Source organism: Microtus pennsylvanicus, chromosome 7, assembly GCF_037038515.1.
Source record: "Microtus pennsylvanicus isolate mMicPen1 chromosome 7, mMicPen1.hap1, whole genome shotgun sequence".
NCBI lineage: Eukaryota > Metazoa > Chordata > Mammalia > Rodentia > Cricetidae > Microtus > Microtus pennsylvanicus.
In genome coordinates, this window is record NC_134585.1 from 50,563,943 (window position 1) to 50,588,042 (window position 24,100).

The following is a 24,100-nucleotide window of genomic DNA, read 5'->3' on the forward strand; positions in this document are numbered from 1 at the left end:
GGTGAGCTCCAGCATAACTAAAAAACCCAGTGGTGACAGGGGCTCCTGAAGGTTGTGTCTGACCAGAGCCATCATTGCAGAGATTGCCGGAGGATTTGGGCACACAGAGGAGGACCCCAACATGACAGCTGCAGGGGTTCCACCAAATACCTTAGAAGGCAGGGGATAGAATTTATCAAAGGAGGAATGATCAGGAGATCTGACACACAGATAAAGATGGTGATTGTTAACCCAGCTCCACAACACTAGGGAGAAAAGAGATGGCAGGCGACGAGAAAACCGTTCAAGTTTTCGGAGCAAAGGGAACCAAGAATGTATAACCACTGTTCTAAAGGCAAGATTTCCCAACAGCAGGTTCTCCCTCCGGGCTCAGATCTAGGCCAGTTTTCAAACACAGAGCCCAAAGTCAGGGTGATCAGACTTTCCGGAAAAGGATTTCTTCGAAACCGTGGCAACTGACACTTCCAGGAAGCAGTCTGCAAATGCGAACTTAGTTCACCACGTGTTATGGAAGCCCCGAGTCCAGACATGTCAAGGTTGTGGGGGTCACAGGTACACAGATTGAAATGATTAACAAGGACCCTCTCTTAGACTAGGAGCATATGACACCTAGCAATACATGGGAGCTCAAGACGGTTTCAGAGTTGCAGTGAGTCTAGAGTCCATAGACTCAACCAGAGGTTCTCTCCTCTGTCCTGGAATGCAAAGTTGAAGAAGATGCACTTGGCAGTGGACTCGGGTTGGATTGCTTGATCTCACTTCATTAATTTTCACCCTGTGGAGAAATAAAAACAAACGAGCAAGCTAGCAAACAAACAAAACCCCTCCTGTCTTCTGGTTGAAGGAAATAATCAGAAAGTGGGTGGGCACAGACTTAGCTATGCCTCAGAGAGATTGCATTTATCCAGGGCTACTTCTCATTCTGTCTGCCCGGCAGAAGGAATAGGGCCCATCTGTAACACCAGCATTTCTTTAAAGAGATAAGAGGTCAAATCAGGAGAATTTCAGGAAACGTGTGGGCTAGGCAGCCTGGTGGATCAGGGAACAGGAAACCCTGTTTCCATGAGACAGACATTGAGAACTGACAGTCAAGGTCCTCCCTCTCACCTCCACACATGCACTGTGATGCGCATGCCTGTGTGTACACATTCAAGCACACACACACACAAGCACACATATGCAAGCACACAGAAACACATACACACATGCATAATACATACAACACAAACAGACAAAGCACACAACAAATATATAACAAGACCATGAGCAGATCTGTCAGCAGCCTTTCTTGAGGCAGCCTTGTTCCTACTACATGGTGAGGTGGATTGCCCTAGGGCAGACACCAAAAAAGGGTGGGAAAAGACAGACCCAGGAAGAGCGTGGTCATAGCATTTTACTTGAGCTTCTTTGGGATAAGAAGGCTGGAGTCATACTTATCTCTAAATGGGACAGCTCTGTCATCTTCTTTAAGGTTCAGGGAAGAGGGGACAGAAAGAATGTCAGAGCCAGAAGCTGGGAAATGTGCAGCAAAAAGATGTTTTCTGGACATGACGTAGCCATTGCTTTCATGTGATCACCTGAATAAGAGCTGCAGGAGATCAGACCTGTCAATATTCACCAAGTGTGTGGGAGGAGGCTAAGATGACTGAAATTCTTTATGCACATGTATGAAACCACCAAAGAATAAAATAAGGAAGAGCAGCAGCTGCCACCCACAAGAGTAGGCCAGAGGTGGCCGGGAAGCATGCAAGAACCTGGCTCTTGCCACGGGGGAAGGCTGACACCTGACACCTGACAGCAATGTTCTTTTCTTTCCACTAAGTGACTTCTATAGTTTATATGCTGATTTGGGAGAGAAAGACCAAATTATTATTTATGATGGTATTACTCTTTTCTATTTTTATTTTTAGTTCTATGTCTTTGTATGTCTGTGTGTGCATATGTGCACGAAAGTGGAAGTGACCGCAGAGGCTAGAAGGGGCTGTCAGGTATCCTAGAGAGGCAGCTAGAGATGGTTATGAGATACCATGTAGGTGCTGGGAATCAAACCCTGGTCCTCTGGAAGAGCAACCAGTGCTCTTAGTCACTGAGTTGTCTCTCCAGGCCCACTAGCTTGTTGCATTTTTGAATAAAGTTTTTTTATTTTAATTGTGTATATATGTGTGTGCTTGTTCACATAGGTTCAGTGTCCAAAGAGGCCAGAGGGCATTGGATCCCATGGAGCTGGAGTTAACAGGCAGGTGTGAGCTGTCTGATGTGTCATTGAAAACCAAACTCGGGTGCTCTAGTACAGTGTGAGCCATCTCACTAGCCCTCACCTGGCTTTTTAGCATCCACCTAAGTCTTGGCTTCCAGTCTTTCTGCAACCATGATGGTATAATTCATAAGTCACACACGGTCGTACGAGCCTTTTTACAGGAAAATATTCATTTAAAATCCCGACAGTTTTTTTTTTTTTTTGTAACTAGCGCCTGCTGGAAAAATAAGAAAGACAGACAAAGCCCCAACCCAGCAACAAGAGACACACAGGCACAGAAGGCGAGAAAGCCAAAACTAGCCCACCATCCCTGGCTATTCAAGTCAAGAGAAACACTCACCTCCTACCTGTGGTCATTGCTTGGTGAAAAAAAAATAGAAGTATTTTTCCTCTCGGTCTTTCTTTTGTGATCATATAAATAACGAGGTGATTGAGTATTCACTAGGCATGCCCCTGCAGTGAGCCGAGAAACAAGCATGTTTCCTGTGGGTATAACTCAGCCTTCCCTTTTTTCCTGTCACGGGGGAATGAAGTGATTGATGGCTTTCACATTCCACTTAACCTGCCCCCTCCCCCACCTCCTGACTAACTCTCTGAGCTTCCCAGAGCTCTGCTGGAAAATTCAAAGGTCAGTCTCCCTCTGCCTTCAGACTTCCATCCAAAGTAAAGTGTCCGTGGCTGCAATAGCGCTCACATCCGGGTTCTGTCTTGGCAGCAAGTTGACATTTGACACCTGTGTAGAGCTGGTGACAAGGCAGCACTATGACCTCACTTTTGTAATTCCCCCAGCCCCCCCCCCCCCCCCCGCCAGAACAGCCTCCTTCAGGGCACAGCAAACTAGGTCACAGGTCCTGAGATGGGCATAAACTAAAGTTCCCTACCCCACCCTCCAGGAAATGCCCGTGGGGTAGGGAACTTGAGTTTACTTGAGGCCCTGGCAGGGTGAGGGGAAAAGACCTACCACCTTCTATAACAGAAGGCATTTCCCATATCCTCAGACACATCCTTAGATCCAGATGAGCGCCAGGTCGACCGAGTGGTGCTGACTAGCAACTGCGATGCTTGCTGCCTTCCGGTAAAGCACCCCTCTCCCCCTCCCTTCCCCCCACCACTGCAATCTCTTTTCCATGATTTCCTCTGCTCATCACAGGGACAGTCGCGCTACCAAGCTCCTCTAAACAAGCTTCCTGTTACTAATTTTGCTCCAAAAGGCACCAGAGAGATTGACTTATACATCCCCAGGGAAGCCTTGGCTCTGTCTGGGGTCAGGGTGGGGCTGGCTAGATTTCTTTATTAAGGGTGCTGGGAACCCTCTTTTGGGCTTTGAAGCTTCTTCTTTTTTCTTTTCTTTTTTTTTAAAGTACAAAGGAACAGGAAGTCTCTTTTTATTCCTCCTGGGCTTGCCATTCTCCTGGGGATTGGAACATGTACAATCTGTCAGCCCCCCAAAGCCTGGGGCCAGCGCTCTGTTGGGTTGTTCTTACATCCCAGCAGAAATATCTGTGGGCAGAACAGCAGCTGGTCTGCTGTTGCCAAGAGCAGGTTCATAGGACCAGGGCCAGCGCCTTCTTCCTTAGAGGCAGCCCCAAGGCGCTGTTTACATTTAGAGAAGAGATGTTCCAAAAATATTAAGTGGGGGTTTAAAGGCTCTTCTTCAGGGGCTCTGCAACACACTGACCTGGTCACTGGTTCTCAGAATCTGGGCTTACTGGAAGGTTGTCCCCAGAACTCCTGACCCAGTAAGCTGAATGATGGTGAACGGTTTGAGAACCTGTATTTTTAAGTCCTGAGGTCCGGCACTGACGCTGCTGTTCTCTCAGGAAACCACTGGTCTGGCGTATTTCTCCTCTGGCCTGTTGTGGGCTGCAGGGTGTAATACAGACACAGGGTTTATTGCCGGAGAGATGAGGGTGCATAGCTTGTTGCCATTTCTTATTACCCATGTCTCCTAGAGCAAACTATTTAACCCTCCTAGGCCCAAGTCCCTCACTTGATTGATAATCCTTTCTACAGAGATAGTTTTTAGTTTATATCAGGACCCTAAGCATGTTTGGTAATTTGGTGTTTATATAATGCTGACCTCTCTCCCTGTTCAATCCTTTTCTCTCATTGCCATTGAAAGAGTCAACTCAGGGCCTGGCAAGATGGCTTAAGTGTGTAGAAGGGCTCACCACCAAACCTGATGATGGAAGTGCAATCTCCGGGACTCCACGGTGGAAGGAGAGGACTGACTCTCTGATCTCCATGTGTGTAAATTGACACATGTGTCCTCCCCACTCCACCATAAACATTTTTTAAAATAAGGTCAATTCACGAGAGAAGGCTGTGCCAGACAACGCTGGGAAAGAGATCAGTCTCGGATCTCTCACTCTGGGCTGTGTGGGTGACTGTGGGCAGGGGTGCTGGCTACCGGGACGTCTCAGAACACCTGACCACTGTGAGCTGCAGCTCTCAGCCTTCCAGTACCTTCTCACAGTCACCCAGACACGGGCTGGCTTTTCTTCAGCCCGTCCAGGGCTTCCCAACTGTCTCCAGACGAAGGCTGTGGCAGTCATTCTGTCTGCCTCTTGGGCGTTGCCCCCTTTTCCACCTTCCATCAGATAAACTCCTGTCCTGTTTCTGCAGATTCTACTCTGTTTCCCATTTCCTTGGGGAAGCTTTGAAATATGTGGCTGGGTCTGGATGCTATGAACACTTACGGAATTCTGCTCTTTATATGATTATAATTTAATTAATATAAGTATCCTTCCCGGATGGCAAGACATGTGAAGGAAATTCCATGTTTAATCTCTTCCCTATACTGGTGTTATTAGGCATTTATTGTCATCTAGTATTCTGGAATGGCTCTGTTAAATTTTTTTTTTCACCAGAATCTGTTTTTAGGCTCTATTAAATTTTTACTTTGTGTGGGGCCATAGCCAGAGCCCATCCTGCATAAGTGTGGAAGTCATAAGTGTGTAAGGTTAAAATATAGCAGGTGCTGCAAGGGAGCCATCTAAATTAGGATTTCAGAAATTATAACAAAATAACCAAGGCTTCCCTAACTTATAAAAAAGAAATAGAATTCTTTAGATTATAATTTGGGAGCTAAGAGTCCAAATAACAACAGTATTATTTCTGGTAAGGACTTTGTTGTGGGTGACATTGTGGTTGGGATTTGTTGATTACTGTGTGTGAGTGTGGTGTGTCTGAGTGTGTAAATGTGTAGGGTGTGTGTGTATGTGGTGGTATCTGTGTGTATTGTATGTGTGTGAGAGGGTGTTGTGTATGTGTGCTGTGCTTGTGGGCATTATGGGTGTGAATGCATAGTGTATATATGTTAATGTGATGTGTGTGTGTAAATGTGCAGTGTGTGTATGTACATGTGGGGGTTTCAATACGTGGGATGTATGTGTGTATTGTACGTGTATGTATGTGTCTACATATATGGGATGTTTGTGTATATGTGTTATATATGTGGAGGTTGTGTATGAATGGGAGTTCATGTGAGAAAAAGAGAGAGACAGAGGCAGGGAGAGGACGTCGGGCACTGACCTACATGGGGACAGTAATGTCCTCCCTACTTATCCCTAGCTCTTAAGGGTTAAGGATCCAATTATGTCTTAATATTGTTGCCCTGTGAGTGAGCTCCTAATACATGCACTGTGGAAGACACATTCAAACCGTAGCCAATACACAGTACTATCTTTTGGTCAAAATGCTGGTAAACCACCTCAAATGCTCGAGGAGAGTGGTGGACGGTTCTGGTATCTGGTATACTGCACTGTTGGTGTAGAGCGGCCTGTGATGTGATTGAAAATTCCAGATTAGTAATTGTGAGACTTAAACATACAATATGAACGACTCGGTTCTTGTTAGTGATGGCAGACTTAAAAGTAAGAAAGCTGGCAAGAACACCAGCCTACCGGAGCCTGGTATAAAGCGCACAACAGAAGCTCCTTAGTGGGTTTTGTACAAAGTAGTTTATTGTATCATTCCTGTAGACCCACACAGGTGCCCAAGAAGCTATGTGGTTCTCACCCATCCTCACAGCCCGGCTCACGTCACCCACCCTGGTGGACTGTGCGGCTCTGGGAGGACTCCACATCTCTGCTCAGTAACACAGGCTCAGGAAGGTCCTGCTTTGACCAGTGAGTCTGAATGGAAGTGTAGCTCTCAGATAGAAGATGGAAGAGCCAGCATGTGACCATTCTTGTCCTTTCTGCTTGTTTCCTCTCAATGATCATATTCCATGACAAAGTCACAGGCCATTGGGTACTGTGATACAGTGTTTGTTTTCACTGTGCAACTGAATCTGTCATAAGGGCTACGCTTCTACTTCTTCTCTTTCTCCTTCTTCTTCCCTATTCTGTTAATGAAAATAAGAACTAACTGAGGCAGGATTTAAATGCCGGCATGGCTACTCTAGGGTCTATCACTTCTGAAACACATACTAGCCTTCACCTAACTTAATCAAGTAGAGAAAAAAAGCTATCAGGGCTTGTTGGGATCACACAGGTGAGCCTAGCACTTGGGAGGCAGAAACAGGACTCAGAGTTTGAGGTCAGCTTTGGAAGCTACACAGGTAGCTTAAGGTCAGCTTGGGTTATGTAAGATCCTGTCTCAAAAATGGATAGGGGAGCTAGAGAGATGGCTCAGAAGTTAATAATGCTTCCTGCTTTGAGGAGGACTTGAGTTTGGTTCCTAGTGTCCACACTGGGTAGCTCACAGTTGTATGAAACTCCATGCACATTCTCTCTTTCTCTCTCTCTCTCTCTCTCTCTCTCTCTCTCTCTCTCTCTCTCTCTTTCTCTCTCTCTCGCTCATGTGCACCCATGTGTCACAGAAACACACTCAAAGAATCATAGACATGAATAAAAATAAAACAAACCTTTCAGAGAAGAAAGACAAGGGATTGGGTGTTTAGCTCAGTGGTAGAGCACTTGCCTAGCAAGCACAACATCCCAGGTTTGGTCCAAACGCAAAACAAAGAATTTACTGACTCATCTTTAGGATTGCAAATGGGAAATTTGAAGGAGCTATACATTCTGAGCTATTTAAAGAATAATTAAGCAGCACCTTGCAAAATGTTATGCAAATGAACTTGGAAGCTTGATGAGAGAATTATTATTATTTTTACTATTACTATTGCGATAGAGTCTTATTGTATAGTCCTGGCTAGTCTAGACCTTACTATGTAGGCCATGCTGAACTTGAGCTCACAGAGATCCACTTGTCACTGTCTCCCAAGTGCTAAGTTGAAAGGTATATTCCATGTCCTGTGAAGAAAACTAATTTTAAGAAACTGTAAGTTAATAACATTAATCTCAGGAGACAGAAAGATACAAAATGGACCATCACCCCAGAAAGAGTTGAAGAGACTATTAAAGTCTACCCACCCACTTCTCTGACTCCTGCTAAAAATGTCAGGTTTCATGACTGAATACTTACAAAGTTTTTATTTTGAGAGTTACGTGTGTATGTGTGTGTTGTGTATGTCTGTGTGTGTTGTGTGTGTGGCTGTGTGTGTGCTCTATGTGTATATGTTGTGTGTGTGTGTGTGTGTGTGTGTGTGTGTGTGTGTGTGTGTGTGTGTGTGTGTAACAGAGAAGAGAAAAGCAGCCACCCTGGGACCAGGCTCCTCAACAGGAGCACTGACGATGCTGATGCTTTAAGAATGGTTTCAGAGGCCTGGGAAAGATAGAAAGACTTTCTGATTGTTTTTAGAAAGCCAACATAACATTGCAGCAAAATCTTACAAAGAAAACATTGAAAAATGAAAACCAACATCTGATCTCTTTTCAGAAGTAACAAATCCTAAATTATTAAAAAAAAAATGTAGGGCTGGAGAGATGGCTCAGAGGTTAAGAGCACTGACTGCTCTTTCAGAGGTCCTGAGTTCAATTCCCAGCAACCACATGGTGGCTCACAGCCGTCTGTAATGAGATTTGGTGCCCTCTTCTGGACAGCAAGCATACAGACAGACAGAACACTGTATAATAAATAAATAAATAAATACATCTTTAAAAAAATATAGCTAAAAAATGTAAGTCAGAAAAACATGAAAACGTAAAATCTGCTTCTGAAAATCAAGCACAGCCCTTTCCCAAACACACGTAGGACTGCACACCACCTGAAAGCAGGCCAGAGGTGAAAAGAGTATTCTGTCTCAGAAAGTGACCCAGCAGCATCTGACGGTTCATTCTTAGTCAGCTTGTCACAGCTAGTGTCATCTGGGGAGAGGGACACACTGTTGAGAACACACCTCCTAGGGGATTGACCTTAGGGAGTCTGTAGGGCATTTTCTTGGCTAATGATTGATGTGGGAGGCCCAACCCACTGTGGGCGGTGCCACCACTGAGTCTATGGTCATTTGTTGTATAGTTTAAAAAGCTGAACATGAGCCTGGAGAGGAAGCCAGGAAGCCCCACTCCTCCATGGCCTCAGCTTCAGTTCTTGCTTTGAGTTTCTAACCTGAATTCCCTTTACCAAGGACCATTTGCTGTAAGGAGAAACAAACCCTTTCCTCCTCAAGTTGCTTCTAGTCACGGTGTTCATTCCCAGAGTAGAAAGCCAAACAGGACACAACATTTAAAGAAACCCAGCCACTGGTGTGGCACAACACAGGTCAACTCTTACAGATGGCTGCTTTCTTTGCCAAAGAACAGTGAAACTTCATTGCAAACTCAGAGTCAGGACTGCCTTAGGGTGAAAACAAAAGAATCTAGAAATCAAGGTTCCCTGGGATCAGCAATGTTCTGCTACACTGTGTGCCAAGCGCAGTCACAGAGAACACAAAAATAGGACTTAAAAGATACATGTTGTAAGGAAGATCTAAGGGAAATAAATTGGAGAAGTATTAAAATAGCAAGAGATCTTAAATATGTATCAAATTTTACAAATGAGGGACATGCACACAGAGACAGACAGACAGACACCCACAGACAGACACACAGAGACACACATACATAGAGACACTACAAAATAATAAGCCCTGAATTTGTCCCCCTCACTGAAACATTAGGAGAGAAAATCTGATCAAACTCTAAAAACAACAGCTCTTTTGTTGTTTTTTGAGACAGGGTTTCACAGCCTAGTCCAGGCTGACCTCCACATCATGTTACTCACGACTCAGTTTCCCAAGTGCTGGGATTTCGGGCACACTGCCACCTTGCCCCAGAGAAATAGCAGTTTCTGAGACTATGGTCGTTGTTCAGTGAAGGACAGTGGACTTGAGTGATGGAGGTGAAGAAGGTGAATGTGTGGCTGCCCAGCTTACTGCTTTCAGACAGCTCCTAGCCCATGGTCCAGGACTGTGGTTTGAAATGCTGCCCACCGGCTCAGGTGTTTGAACACGTGGTCCCCAGCTGGAGGCATGTGCAAAGCCCTGAGTTCAATCCTCATTGCTACAGAATAAATAATAATAACAATAGACATTCTTATTAGTGGATTTATCCACTTAAATGCACTAGACAAAGCCTGACTAGGTTTTTTTTTTTAATTTCTTTTTTATACCGAGTTTGCCATCATTTGTCCCTATACTTTCCTATTACTAAGGAACATTTTGAAATCGGAAAGTTTCCATCCTCATACAATGTGAAGCAAGCACATTTTTGTTTCAACTCAGAGTTTATGTTAAGCCCGCTAGTGAAAAAAAAACAAGTCACAGAGACACAGGAATAGGCCCTGGGAGTGAACTGCATTTGTTAGGGGATGCCCAACTGCTACTTTGGCCATGGAGAGGTGGAGTCTCCTCTAACCACAATTCCATTACATATTTACAGAGGAGATTGATTCATTTGTATTATTTTCAGGTTTCCACGGCTTCCCAGTTCACAGATTGCTAATAATAGCCAATTATTCTTACATCTCAATTCGTTGAGAGAAAATTTTTTTGATAGTATTGACACGTCTCCAGAGCAATTCAGAGGTAGAGAAAGAGTGACCGAAGAAAGTAGGAGACGGAGCTGCCCAAGCTTAGCCATAGACACTGGTTCTTTCTTTATTTCTCACGTGTGTGTGTGTGTGTGTGTATGTGGGCATGCACATGCTGTGACATATGTGTGGATATCAGAGGACAACTTTCAGGAGTTAGTTTTATTCTTGTACCATGTGGGGTTATGGGAACTCAACTCAGGTCAACTTGGTGACAAGTGCTTTTGCCTATGGAGCCATTTTATCCACCCATAGAAGCTAGTTCTTATCCCACAGATGTGTGCAAGATACAAAAGCTAAGGACATGGCTTTGTACATTGAAATGGTATGTACCCAAATGCTTGGCTTGCTGTGGGATTTTCTTCTGGACATGAGGATCTTTCTCTGAAGACATGAAGTTGGTAGGGAACCCTACTGCAAAGTCAAGAACAGCTTTTGAATGCGTCACCATGTTTGAGTAGTAGTGGCCAAGAAGAAAGGAAATTGTTGTGAGGTTTGGAGTTGCCTTAACCCATTTTCAAGAAAGCACAAAAACCTGGCCAGGGAGATGGCTTATCCAGTAAAGCACTTGGTGTGTCAGTCTTTTGGCCTGAGGTGATCTCTGAAATCCACAGCAAAGGCTGGTTACAGAGAGCCAGATGTAGTGGCAGGAATCTGTAACTGGCTACCTGGGTTCTCCTGTGGTGAGATGGGAGGAGAAGACCAGAGAGTCGCATGAAGCTTAAGGCTAGCTATGGAGTATGTGGTACAACAGCAGAAACCAGAGAGACTCTGCCTCAAAACAAAGTGACCTTCACTGGGTGCTTGTGAGCACACACACGTGTGCGTGCACACTCATGCGCACACGCGCGCACACACACACACCATTAAAGCTGATAACAGTTACTAAACTACACAGAAAGACACGGAGATGACTGTAGCTAACAAAATCCAATTCCCAATTTACTAGCTCCATTCCCTATCTGCAAAGTGCTAAGTTCAAGAGGGGAGCTTGTCCTCCATCCAGTGTGCATCTAAAACACCTGTCTCTTGCTCCGGATGGTGGTTTTCTAAAGAAAACTAAACTCAGAAGATACTCCGCTTGCCTTCCCCTAGATATTAAGAAGACATCTTTTAAAATTGCTTTTCGAGACAGGGTTTCGTGTAACCCAAGTGGACCTCAAACTTCCCATCTTACATCCTCTGCTTTCTGAGTGCTAAGATGGCAAACACGTGCCTCCAACTCTGATCTATGCAGTGCTGGGGCTGGAACCTAGAACTCTGGTGTTGGGCACGTGCTCTGCCAACTGAGTCGTAGCCCCAGCCCTCATGTGACATTTTATGCTGCTAATCTTTCTACGAGAAAGAGTTTATAATACCAACTTCCAGATCAGGGCAAACAAAGAGTTCTGGGGATAGCCTTTCTTTCTCTTCCTACTGTGGGTATGGATGTTCCAGGATGAAAGGGTAAAGTCAGAGGAAGGGACTCAGCTTTTGTGAAGGTCTCACTATGAATCAAGTTTGCTGATATGGCTCTTGTCCTGTGGGGTGAGGATGTCCCCTGGCACCCTCTTTTAGAAACCAGATATCAAAGTGCTTTAACAAGGCTGTGCATGGCAGCAGGTGAACTCCCGAGTTGCTTTCTGTCACACACAACTGGCCTGCATCTCATCTGTGGATTCCTTCTGTAGCTCTCTTTCTGCTCCACCTTTTATCGTCTAGTCTGTGGTCCACGTCCCCTAGAAGGCCACTTCTGGAGTTCTTTCTTAGCCCCGCTCCTACATTCTCCCTTCAGATTATTTGTGATGTTCAGGGACCTCTCTTGGGGCAGCTATGAATCTCCTTGAAAAATTCTCTCTCTTCTCTGATGTCTCATGATGTGTGGACTTTACTTACTACTCATTTAGGGGTTTATGTCTTGCTCTCTCTTTCATGCAGTTCCTAAGTAGATGGTTGTATGTCAAATAGAGGCGTCTCTTGGGCATTTTTGAAAGTCTCTGCTACAAGCATAGATCTTGCAAAGAGTAGTGTGTTCAGTCAACTCTTGTTAAATCCATGCACGAATGAAACTCTTCCAATAGTTTTCCCAAGCTTCACCACTAAAATAGTAGCCACAGAGTATCATTTCTTCACAATCCCTCTAAAAGGGGAACTTCTACTAAGTATGAATTTTCTAAGACTTGAATTAGTAACCAAGGTCTGACAGAATCACCACTTGGCTTTTCCACGGGGGTCAGCATTTTTCTTTTACACGAATATGTAGGGGTTACAGGAAAGGTAGAAAGGGGAATATATCAGTTAATGTTTTATTGCTGTGATGAAACACCACAACCAAGGCAACTTGCAGAAGAAGAAGAAGTTTCTTTGAGATTATACTGCCAGAGGATTAAAGTCCATAGCATGCAACGAAGGCAGCAGACTGTAGACTGTAGGCAACGGCAGTAAAAACTGAGGGCTCACATCCCCAACTGCAAGCAGAAAGAAGAGAGGGAGCACAGGAATGGTGCTAGGCATTAAAACCTCAAAGTCCTGCCCTAGGCCACATTTCCCACACTCCCCAAACAGTGCCACCAATGGGGACCGTATATTCAAACATCTGAATCTAGGGAACTATTTTATCCTGTACGCTGTTCTTATTGAGGAGGCTGAGAGGCACCAGAGTTTCCTCTCCTGCGCACAGTAGGGCTGCCACAACGAATGTGACCGTACTCACTACCTGCTTTCCATCTTTGTGCCCTTCCTGCGCACCCCAAAGAGCCTTCCTCGTCCTGCACACACATTTCGCTCCTGTCCCTGGCTGTAAAATGGGGCTCCGTGGGGCTGCGTGTGTGTGTGTGTGTGTGCGTGTGTGTGTGTGTGCGCGCGTGTATGTGTGTGTGCGTGTGTGTGTGTGCGTGTGTGTGTGTGTGTGTCACTGTGAATCAGGCTCAGTGCTATCTGTCTTATCCTGAGTTACAGAGTTCCTTACTTGCCCCCACCCACCCCACCAACGTCAGAGGTCACTATATTGAGCACAACCTAGTAACTCTGATTTCTTCTTCCCAGAACGTTCCTAGTGGTGCAGCTTCAAGCTGGCTTTGCCTTTCCTCTATATGCCTGCAATGACAACAGACTGGATGCGGCTGCTCCGGGTTTTTTTCCCACTCCAGCTTCTCAGGGTGACTCTGTCAAACCCGGGCCAGCCTCTGTAATTGAGACGATTCACTTCATTAACTGTAATTAGGTTCCCATCATTTTCAACAAGTCTCTTTCCAAAACACCACTTGTGGGACACACAGCTTCCTATCAGTTAAAAACATTTTTTTTTTTGGTTTATTTAGTTCCAGGAACTGAATTTACTCAGAGACGTCATTGCCCAACTTCATGTCTAAATGTTTTAAATTAAATCTTTTCGATCCGACGCGACAGGCTACGGGACGAAGCCCCAGTTTTCCACGTGGAGAATGGAGGTGCCTGTGCAAACAGCTTGTTTGGGCTCCACCAGAGGGAGTATTAGTGACTGAACCTCATGGTCTCTACTTCTGGGATCAGCCCCTTCCCCAGCAACAGCTTTGTCAATTAGGTTTTGGGACTCACACTTTTGGATGTCAAACCATTCATCGAAGCAAGTCATTTTGTCTGTTTGAAGCCATGCGATGATGTTGGAATAATTTGGCAGTAAAATGACATTAAGTCTCTGACTTATATAAGAGGAAAAAGAAAGCCAGGACTTTCATATTGATCCTTTGGGGAGGATACATCTTTAAGAAATTATGGAGGAGAATAGCTTCATTGAGAAAGCATTTAAGGGTTTTTCCTTCGGACATGTCATGGTTTAATATCAGTTACCCAATTTTCTTTGTGCTGCCCTCAGAATTCTTTCTGAGAAGTTAGCTTTAATCTTCTGCTTTGTTTCAAAGTCTGCATTAAATTAAACCTCTCTCTTTTTTGGGGGGGGGGTTTCATTTAGGAATGAATTAGTTAGCCAGCAGAAATTAAATTTAACAATTGAGCTTCTCCGCATAGATTTTTCTCAAGACCCCAGACTGTGGGTAAGACTGGCAAACTCTTTCCTCCAGAGCCTTTGCCTCCCAAAGAACTGTGTCGGGTGCCACATCAGCTTGAAGCGCAGACTGGCATTAAACGTTGTTCTTCGGTTCCTCCAGGGGGAGGCTGTAAAGTTCTGAAATTCATAGCATTGGAAGAGGGCGAGAAATCTTCACAGCCAGCCAACAAAGTGATGTGGTGTGGAATACTGCTGATAGCTGTAGCCTTGAAGACCACACGGCTCCAGTTATATTCCCGAATGCCTTCGTTGTTTTATTTACTGATTTATTTTGTGTGTGCTTTTGTATAGTGTGTATGTGGTATGTGCATTTATGTGTGTGACTGTACATTCATGTGTATGAGAGTTCATGTGCTTACGTGTTGCTTCACACATATGGAGGTCAGAGGGTAATCTCGGTGTTGTTCATCCCTTTTACCCTGTCCTGTGCAATCCCTGCCTCCAACCCTCCCCTCCACATACACTAGGCTAGTTGGCTCAGGACCTTCTGGGTTCTCCTGTCTCTGCTTCCTGCTGTCACAGACATGCTGTGACTGGCTTTATGTGGCTTTTAGGAATGTGAACCCAGGCCCTTGTGCTTGTGTGACAAGCTCACATGACACTGAGCCATGACCCAGCCATTTTATTTTGAAGCATCATCTACAAGGCACACTCTCTACAATGCACCTCCTTCTTGATGCAGGCCCTGGAAGGTGTGGTCAGGAGTCATTCAGCTTGTTCTGAATGTCAGCTCATGGCTCCTCCTTAGAAAACACTTGGGGCCAGCATCTCTCTGTACCACGGTTCATTGTTTTCTGACTTCTGTTTTCAACCTACCATGTATTTCATTTCCCTCGGACAGCATTTGCTTATTGAAAATGCAGATTTTTTTTTAAAAAATTTATTTATTTATTTATTATGTTTACAGTGTTCTGCCTGCAGGTCAGAAGAGGGCACCAGATCTTATCATAGATGATTGTGAGTCACCATGTGGTTGCTGGGAATTGAACTCAGGACCTCTGGAAGAATAACCAGTGCTCTTAACCGCTGAGCCATCTCTCCAGCCCCAAATGCTGATGTTTTTGCTACTTGAAGACTGAGTACTTGGTGGGACTGTATTCCCAATCCTTCTCTTACAAGCTTCTCCATAGTGGGATTTTGCTTTGGGCTGCTAGCTCCCAAATAACAACATGGCAATTTGTTATTAATAATGAAAGCTCAGCCCTAACTTAGGCATGTCCCACTAACTCTTATGACTTAAATTAATCCATATTTTTATTAACCTACATTCTTCCATGTGGCTCTCACCTCCCTCCCATTCTGTGTGCATCTTTCTTTTGCCTAGACGTGTCTCCTACTTCTTCTCTCTCTGCCTGAAAGCGCCCTCCCCATACCTTCTGCCTAACTATTGACCATCCAGCTCTTCATTAAACCAATCACAGCCATGTATCCTCACACAGTGTACAAATATCCCACAACATTAATTGAGGCAGACACCTATAGGGACAAAAATCCTACAACTTACTGAAGGAAAAGATTGCAGCCCCTTTAAGAGACTATTAATATACATTCAAGGTTAGTGCTTCTTTCTGTTCTAGCTGCAGATCTTTGGAGAACAATAGAGGAAGTAGCCAGGGCTATTGAGTCAATCTGACCTAGGCGACCTTGAGAAAATTTGGCTGATTAGAATTTGAACTGAGGGCCTCAGAGGTTGTTCTTGGAGAGGATCCAGGTTCAGTTCCCAGCACCCAAATTGGACAGTTCACAATTGCCTGTTACTCCAGTTCCAGGGCATCTGTCACCTTCTTCTGGCCTCCAAGGTCACTTCATACACACAGTACACATACAAGCAAGTAGGTACATACACATAAATAAAAGTGAATCAATATTCTAAGTACAAACCGAGCATACCCAGAAGTGATCATGTCCATTAACTTTTCCTTTTGAACATGTGCCCTGTCATCTTGAACTGGGTAGGCTCACAAATATGGCTACCTCTCCACGCAGTTCCTAGATGAATATGTATAGACTCCTGGAAAAAACCCAGCCTTCCTTTGTTTGGGGAGAGCGTGTCTGCATTGTCTCTAGTGGTCCCCTTACTTGCTACAAGGAGTTTTCTTTCTCTCTTCTCTTAATCTGCCTCTCGTGCTTATTGGTTTCATATGCACCAAGAGGAGACCTGGCTAGATTCAGTGACAGAGTCACCCAAATCTCTTAAGCTCAGCTTACTGTCTCTCAGTTATTGGTCTAAGAAAGCAAGGCCTTCCCATCAACGGATGTAATTAAAAGAAATAAAAGCTGATGCTCTTTGCTCTATGTGGATTTATATGAAATGTTTGCCGTGCACAAAAAATACTTTCAAAAAGCCAATTGATTTTGCACCCCCAAAACCGGGGTTGTCTAAGAAAAAGCAAAACAATAGTTATAAGGGTGACCGTGATAAGGACAATACCCTGCATTCCTAGCATTCTCTCTTTCAAACCTGTTTAACTTTTCGTCTCAGTTCGCCATCTGGGAGATGAGTTAGGGCAATGGTTTTGTTTTGTTTGCTTTGTTTTAGTTTAATTTTGTTTTGTTTTGTTTTTGTTAGGCTTTTCTTAAGACGAGTCTCTCCGCCGACGCAAATAATTCCAATCAGACCGAATCAGACCAAATAAAAGATGCCCATGTTTAACGCAATCCTCCCTGGTGCCCCTGGGAGAAAAGGGGAGACCACGCGAAACCCGGGAGACCACATGTTCATTCTCTGGGGAGCAGTTTAAATAGCCTGTGGGAGTGGTCCCTACCTTCTCTGGGGAGGGGTTACAATTTGGAGGGCTTTCTTGGAGGTAGAGTTTGGAATAAGGCAATTCCCAGGGAGGGGGCTTGAAATGGAGTTTCTTGCCCAGTATTCCAAAGATGGATGCCAGGGGGCTGGGATAAGGCCTCCGTCTATAGTATCTATCTATCTATCTATCTATCTATCTATCTATCTATCTATCTATCTATCTATCTATCTATCTATCTATTTTGTTGTTGTTGTTTTGTTTTTGTTTATCCATATGTGAGTTAAGGCTTAAGTAAGTGTATTGATGTGTGCAAGGATCCCACGCCAGGGAAAGAGAGGAAATCAGCTCCCAATCTTTTTTTCAGAACTCTGAGCCCTGAACTCTACCGTTCTCTGGAACACAGTTCAATCATAAACGGAGTCAAAAGTCTACCTCTCCCTGGCAGTATAAGGCAATTAAACTATCACAAGGCCATGGGGTAAACAAACTATCACAACGGTCTGAGATAAATAAACATGAACAGGCTGAGAAAGCATGGGAATTGCTCCCCAAAGAAGGTATGCAGTCTCTCCTCGGTGGAAGGTTTACCTGAGGGGACAGGTTTGGCGTTCGTCCCTAAAGCAGTCTGAAACCAGAAGACAGTTTGGCAATAGGGATCAAAGACTTTAACAGGCCCTGAGTCACAGTTGTTTCCAGCAAATGACTCAGTGTCTCTAAAGTTACTTTCCTTGTCTGTGAACAACAGGGTCTGAGGGAGGATTAAATGGCGCTTGTGCCGAGCACAGGGCACATTCAGTAAATATTGCTAGTGATTTCAGAATAACACTGATAATGTTTTTCCTTGTAAGAGGAAATAATGAGCACACAGATTTAGCAACAAAGATATCTTTTGTAGTGCTTTTAAAAGTCACTGTGAAAAGTTGGAACCAACGTAATGTCCAGCAACAAGGACTGGCATAATTGGATCTGCTGATATATCTAGACCCTAGATCACTAGCTAGCCATGTAAGAGGAAAGAAATCTTCTTCCCCAGCAAGATGTTCATGGGTTTTTAAGTATATTTTTATTAATTTTTTAAAAGAATTTTATATATGTGTGCAGTGTATTTTGACCATATTTGCCTCCATTCCTTTCCCAAACTTCTTTCAGATCCTCCTAAAAATCCCTATTCTTTATCAACTTTGAGTAATATTACCAATATATATATATATCACCAAGTCCGATCTATATTGTCCATGTATGGGTGTGGTGCCATGTGTTGACTTAGGCCACACATTTAAACAAAATGGACTCTCCCTGATGCAGAAGTCAACTTCCAGGGGCTGGAGAGATGGCTCAGTGGTTAAGAGCATTGCCTGCTCTTCCAAAGGTCCTGAGTTCAATTCCTGGCAACCACATGGTGGCTCACAACCACCTGTAATGAGGTCTGGTGCCCTCTTCTGGCCTGCAGACATACACACAGACAGAATATTGTATGCATAATAAATAAATAAATATAAAAAAAGTCAACTTCCATAGCTCCTCAGCAAGGGTGGAGGCTCGTGTGGCCCCTCCCCCTCTAATTGGGGATGTTGACTTGGCCTTACACCTGCAATTACAGTTGCTGGAGTACAAGAACGTAGTAGTGGGGGAAGGGGTATAATACAGATGTCCCATTGTCGGCTGAAAATCCCACAGACACTTATTATCTGTGCTTAGTAATGAGTTTTTAACTTTCAAGATTACTTACAAAACATTAAATCCATATTTTTAAGTTGGTGCTTTTTTTTGTTAAACATGTACATTTTATATATAGATACAGAGATAGCTTTACAAATTTGCATAAATTTGTGGCACTCTGTCAACAAAATTGACCTTTCCAGGAGTATTAGGAATTGTCTTTTTTAGCTGTTTGCTCTATTCACTTAATCAACAACAAAGGCAAATGTCATGTAAAATAAAATTGTGTTTTTTTTTTTTTTCAAATTTCTGGCTTCCTTGTTTCCTATTCTTTTCTTTAGTTTTTCAGGCCTGTGCTACAGGGTACCATAAACAGACAAAATTCCCTAAACAGTTGACGAACAGCACTTTTTGGGTGTTGACTGTTGCCAAGGCCTTCTTCTGATGTGTGGATAAGCCAAATGGCCAACAGTGCTCTTCAAAAGCTTAAATGTGAGGGCTGGAGAAACGGATCAGCAATTAAGAGCACTGGATGCTCTTGCAGAGGACCTAGGTTTGACTCCCAGCACCCACAGGTCCGTTTAAAGCCATCTGTAGCTCCAGTTTCTGGAGATCTGACACCCTCATCTGGCCTCTGTGGCACCAGGCACACATGTGGTATATACACATACATGTAAGCGAAACACTTGCACATAAGGGTAATAATTTTTTAAGGAGTAAATTTGCAGCTAGGGACAAAGGTGTTTGTCTGTAATCTTGGGGTCCTAGTGTCTGAAACAGGAGGTAAATTCTCAGGTAGGCACAAAAGTGTTTGTTTGTAATCTTGGGGTCCTAGTGTCGGAAGCAGGAGGTAAATTTGCCACTAGGTACAAAGGTATTTGTCTGTAATTTTGGGTACCAGTGTCTGAAGCAGGAGGATGTTGAACTTGACTTCAGCCTGGGCTACATAGAGAGGTCCTCTCTTGATGAAAACTAAATCATGCATGCATTTAGTAAAGGGACCACCACAAACACAAACGTGGGGATGGAGATTAGATCCCTTATCCAGTCAAGGTGGGCAATTTTTAGGGGAGCTATCCCCTCTCAACAGCGCTCAGTCCCTCTTCCCACTCTGGGAACCCCCGCCAACTGAGCTCCAAAGTCATCTATGTGGACAGAGGCTGCGGATCTGGCAAAGTGCAGTTTGCTCAGGGGTAACCTCCTGTGTCAATATTGGTAATTTGTACTTCACGATGAGTCATTTTCCGAGAGCAGATTATCTACCCTTGAAGGGAAAGGGGCTGGGAGTGAAAGTGAGCTGAAGGGGACACAGGTGGAGACTTGGTTGCACAGCTTCCTGCCTCCACAAAGCAGACAGAGCAGTTGTGGGCTGAGGTGCATGCGCTGGGACACGCTGGAGCCCAGAGGAGCCGCCGACTCTCGGGCGGAGGATAAGCAGAAAGTGGGGACAGACTTCATGTTTTTTGAAGTAGTTCTAGGTCTGGAAACAAATGCAACCTTCTGTCCTCCCCATTTTCTTTCTCTCTCCTCCAGCTTCCACTTCTGTAGCTCGGAAGCAAACCCATCGTTGGAGTCCTTTTAATGTGACCTCTGTCTTACAGCTTGATCCTCTCCCACACCACACCCCATTTCACCCCCTATTGGGGAAGTTCTCTGGTTTCTGACCTCCCTATCATGTGACGTTTCTCTATGGTATTCTTGTGCAATGATTCATTTCTACATTGTCCTGGAGCACCCCACCTGTCTCGCAAGAGTAGGTGATCATTAAGGTCTGATCTCTATCTGTGGGTCTTGGCATGGCTTAAAACCATGAAGCAGACATAAAAAATAATCACTATTTGGCTGGAGAGATTGTTCAGCCATCAATAACACTAGTTGCCCTTCCAGAGGGTTCTAGTCTGGATTCTAGTCTAAGCCTAAGAGGCAGCTAACCATGACTGTACCTCTTCGTCCAGGGGGATGGATCTAATAACATGTCCTGGCCTCTGTGAACACTGCACACATGCGGTACATAGACACCGTGCACATAAAATAATAAAATACAAAATTTAAAAAGATGTTTATTGTTCATGGTAGCACAATACTTAAAGCTAACTTTAAGTATTCGGTAAGTATCTGTTAGCTGAACTGAAGGAATGAACAAGTGAGAACAAACTTTGCTCCACCCAACTTCTTTTTGCGATCCAAACAGATCGTCCCAGCAGGTAGACCAGATCTCCAGACACTGTGGTGTCTAGCCCCTGCTCTTCTGGATCACGTGATGGACAATTTGGTGTCCCCGCCTCTACTCCTGTGAGTCTCCTGACTTTGTGGTGTCGTCATCGTCGTCGTGGTGTGTGTGTGTGTGTGTGTGTGTGTGTGTGTGTGTGTGTGTTTCACTCTTCTTCCCTCTGGGCCACAGGACTTGAACAGAGGTGATGTCCTGGATCTGGAAGAACTTGAGACACTGGGATGGTATTTAATTGAACAATAACAGGGGTTCAGCTTGGTGAGCTGACTGACTGGGTCAGGTTGATGCTGTAATTGTGCGATCCTCTTGTAGATATCAAAATCATCTTTGATTTCTTGAGTGAAACAGAAAACCAGGAGAAACAGAACCATGCAAGGATGGTAGAGGCTCCAGATACTGGCTCGAGTGGTCACCCATGAATTGAAGTCAGGTCTCACTGCATCTCTCCCCAGCTAGACTCAACAGTCTTTAAAGGCTTCTGAACTTCAGTATGGAGACAGTTTTGTGCCCCTAGCTGGTCTATTTTTAGATTACTAGATGCATGAGAACTGGCATTATAAATGCTGAAGTATATTTTCTCACTTCCTATAACCTAAATAAACTTCACCCACTGTGTGGGTTTCCTAATCCCTTCCTCATCCTTGCATCCACCACCCTTTCTTGTTTCCCTAGCAACTATACACAGTGGAGCACAGAACGGAAGCCTAAAAGAGAGCAACAGTAAACAGAATGAGTGACAACGTGGTGGACTGTGGAGGGGCCGGCTCTCTAGCTGACTACTTGAATATTCCTAATTGTCGTCTCCTTTCGTGCCCGGGGTTGTGCAGGCCTCACATCTGTCTGCATGAGGCAGACAGTGAACACAGGTGATTTCTGCATTTTTAGAAAGCTAACCCGAAGAGCAAGCAAGGAGCTAAGACAATTCCTAAACCAGGAGATTTGACCTATGCTGTTTCTCAGGTTCTTTGCATTTGTATCCTGCTATTATCATTGTTTATTAATTTATTGTATTTTAGGAGCTGCCACAGTCCCAAGCACCATTTAGAAAGTGCCAGGTATCGTCACGTAGCATGACCAGGATCTAGCACATCCTGCAGCAGTGTGTGGTCCCCATCCTGACTCCATCCCACACGGAACCGGTGTCTCCTTTCTGCAGCTTTTCTTGCTTGTTTAGTTTCTCACCAAGAGAAATAAATAAATTACAGGCAGCACACCTATGGAGTGCTACATGATTTGTTTTGTTTTTGAGACAGGGTCTCACCGTTTAGAGAAGGCTGGCTTTGAATGGCTCCTAAATGCTGGGATTAAGAGGTGCACGCACATACTCCAATTCATGTACCGATTTTTTGATAACCACAAGAAAAGAAAAAAAAAGAGAAAAGCAAAGAATACCTTTCTTCAGCCATTCAGTATCTATTGTATTCGGCACTGGGCTTTTGAAATACTTAAGCAAAGGGACGAGAATGCTGGTCGCTTTCTAGCTGGGGTCTTCACAGGCGGTTGTACGTTCTTATATTTATTGGCCAATTGCAAATCTCACTGTTGATTTTGTGATAAGAAAGCAGAACCAAGGAAGTTATTTGTAAAGAGATTTTTGCTGGTGTTTATTTGACTTACCTTATCTGTGTTTAAAGATTGGTGGGGACACATTGAGCTATTTGTGCTTGGCCGGATCCCCAATTCTGAAAGCAGGGCTTTGGTTTGTCAAATTTCCTCCTTCGTCCTCTTGCCAAGCGGTTGGCCCTGCAGAGAATAATTTGTACCTTTTGGCCCCACATATAGCAAATACAAATAAAGGGAAGAACACGTCATCTCAAGGTTTTCACTGACTCCTGAGGCACTGGAAGCTAGTAAGGAGTGTCTCAGGCAATCTGTATAACTCTTGGCCACCCAGTGTTTTCTTAATATCTATCTAGCATTGCTCACTCCGGAAAAATGGACGTGTGACCCACTGCAACCTCTGCGTCTTGAGAGTGAGGCTTTAAGACAGCTGCTAGTATTCCTTAGAACTGCTTCCCAACATTTCCTTCCCTTTGCTTTTCTTTCCATTTCTTTCTTTTCTTTTGTAGAGGGTCTCCAAATGAGGCTGAGGCTTGCTGAGTGGGCTAGGCTAGCCGGTCAGCAAGCCTCAGGAATGCAAGCCTGTGCCGCCATATCTGATTTTGCCTCTTTTTTTTTTTTTGCAGGTATGATGAAGTAGAGATGAGAACCACCAGAGTCAGCTCTTGCCTTTGTCCTGTGACAAGGGTTCTCACCGTCACCCCTGCTCTGCTCACAAAATCCCAGGGAAAGGAATGGACATTTTCCTATATCCAGACTTCTTTATCCCAGTATGCGGACAGAGAGGGGCTAATATGTTATCCATTTCCTACATAAAAATAGCTCCAGTGAGCTTCAAAGTGTTTGTCACTCAGCAGAGAAACTACAAATCATTACTACAGAGCCTTGGAAAGGAAGAAGAAATATCCAGAAAGAACTTTTGTCCACTTGTCCTGCTCAATAGCATCCCAGAGTGAAGATTTTTCTTTCCTCAGCTATGAGCTAGGCTTTTGTATTTTTGTTTGTTTGTTTGTTTTGAGACAGGGTCTCACCAAGTGGCTCTGGCTGTCCTAGAACTCACCATGTACACTAGGCTGGATTTGAACTCATGGAGATCTGCTTGCCTCTGGCTTTCGAACTTTTATATTTTGTGTTCTGCCTTAAGCGTAAGAGTGAATGATCTCTCAATTCACTTCTCACAAGAGGAGAATTTCCCACATTTTATAAATTTGTTCATTTATAAAGAACAGAAACTCAGCTTGGGTCAGCAGACACCAGGGATTCCCTTTCCGGGTGTCACTTATTCTCCTTCAAACTTCTCAAAGCCTCCCAGATACCACTCTGCCATTTCAGATTGTTCCGCAGCGTTCCGGCTAATGCTGGTCCCCACTGAGGTCCTGCTTGGCACTGTTTGGTATTCTTTTCTGTACAAGGCATTTGTGGTGCACTTTAGAAGCTTCCTCTGGATGACTGTGGAGCCCCATGCTCGCATCTGTGCCCTTTGGAAAGAAGCTTCAGCATCTGGGCACGAGGCAAGCCTTTGTCTTCGGAACTGTGTGTCTCCCCTTGTTCTTAGGGAGCGTGCTGGCTTCTCCTCTCTGGGTTGTGCGTCTCCCCTTGTCCTTATGGAGTGCGCTGGCTTCTCCTTTCTTGGTTGTGCGTCTCCCCTTGTCCTTATGGAGTGCGCTGGCTTCTCTCTCGGTTGTGCATCTCCCCTTGTTCTTATGGAG

At 44.4% G+C, this 24,100-nt stretch overlaps 1 long non-coding RNA gene across 1 annotated transcript; it reads left to right on the forward strand.

The window, feature by feature from the left end:
* Window positions 1–3,207: 3,207 nt before the first annotated feature.
* LOC142853739 (uncharacterized) lies at window positions 3,208–24,090 on the forward strand. Its single transcript, XR_012911246.1, has 3 exons — window positions 3,208–3,332; window positions 4,380–4,503; window positions 23,018–24,090. It is a non-coding gene; the product is annotated as an uncharacterized LOC142853739 (long non-coding RNA).
* The last annotated feature ends 10 nt before the right edge of the window (window positions 24,091–24,100 follow it).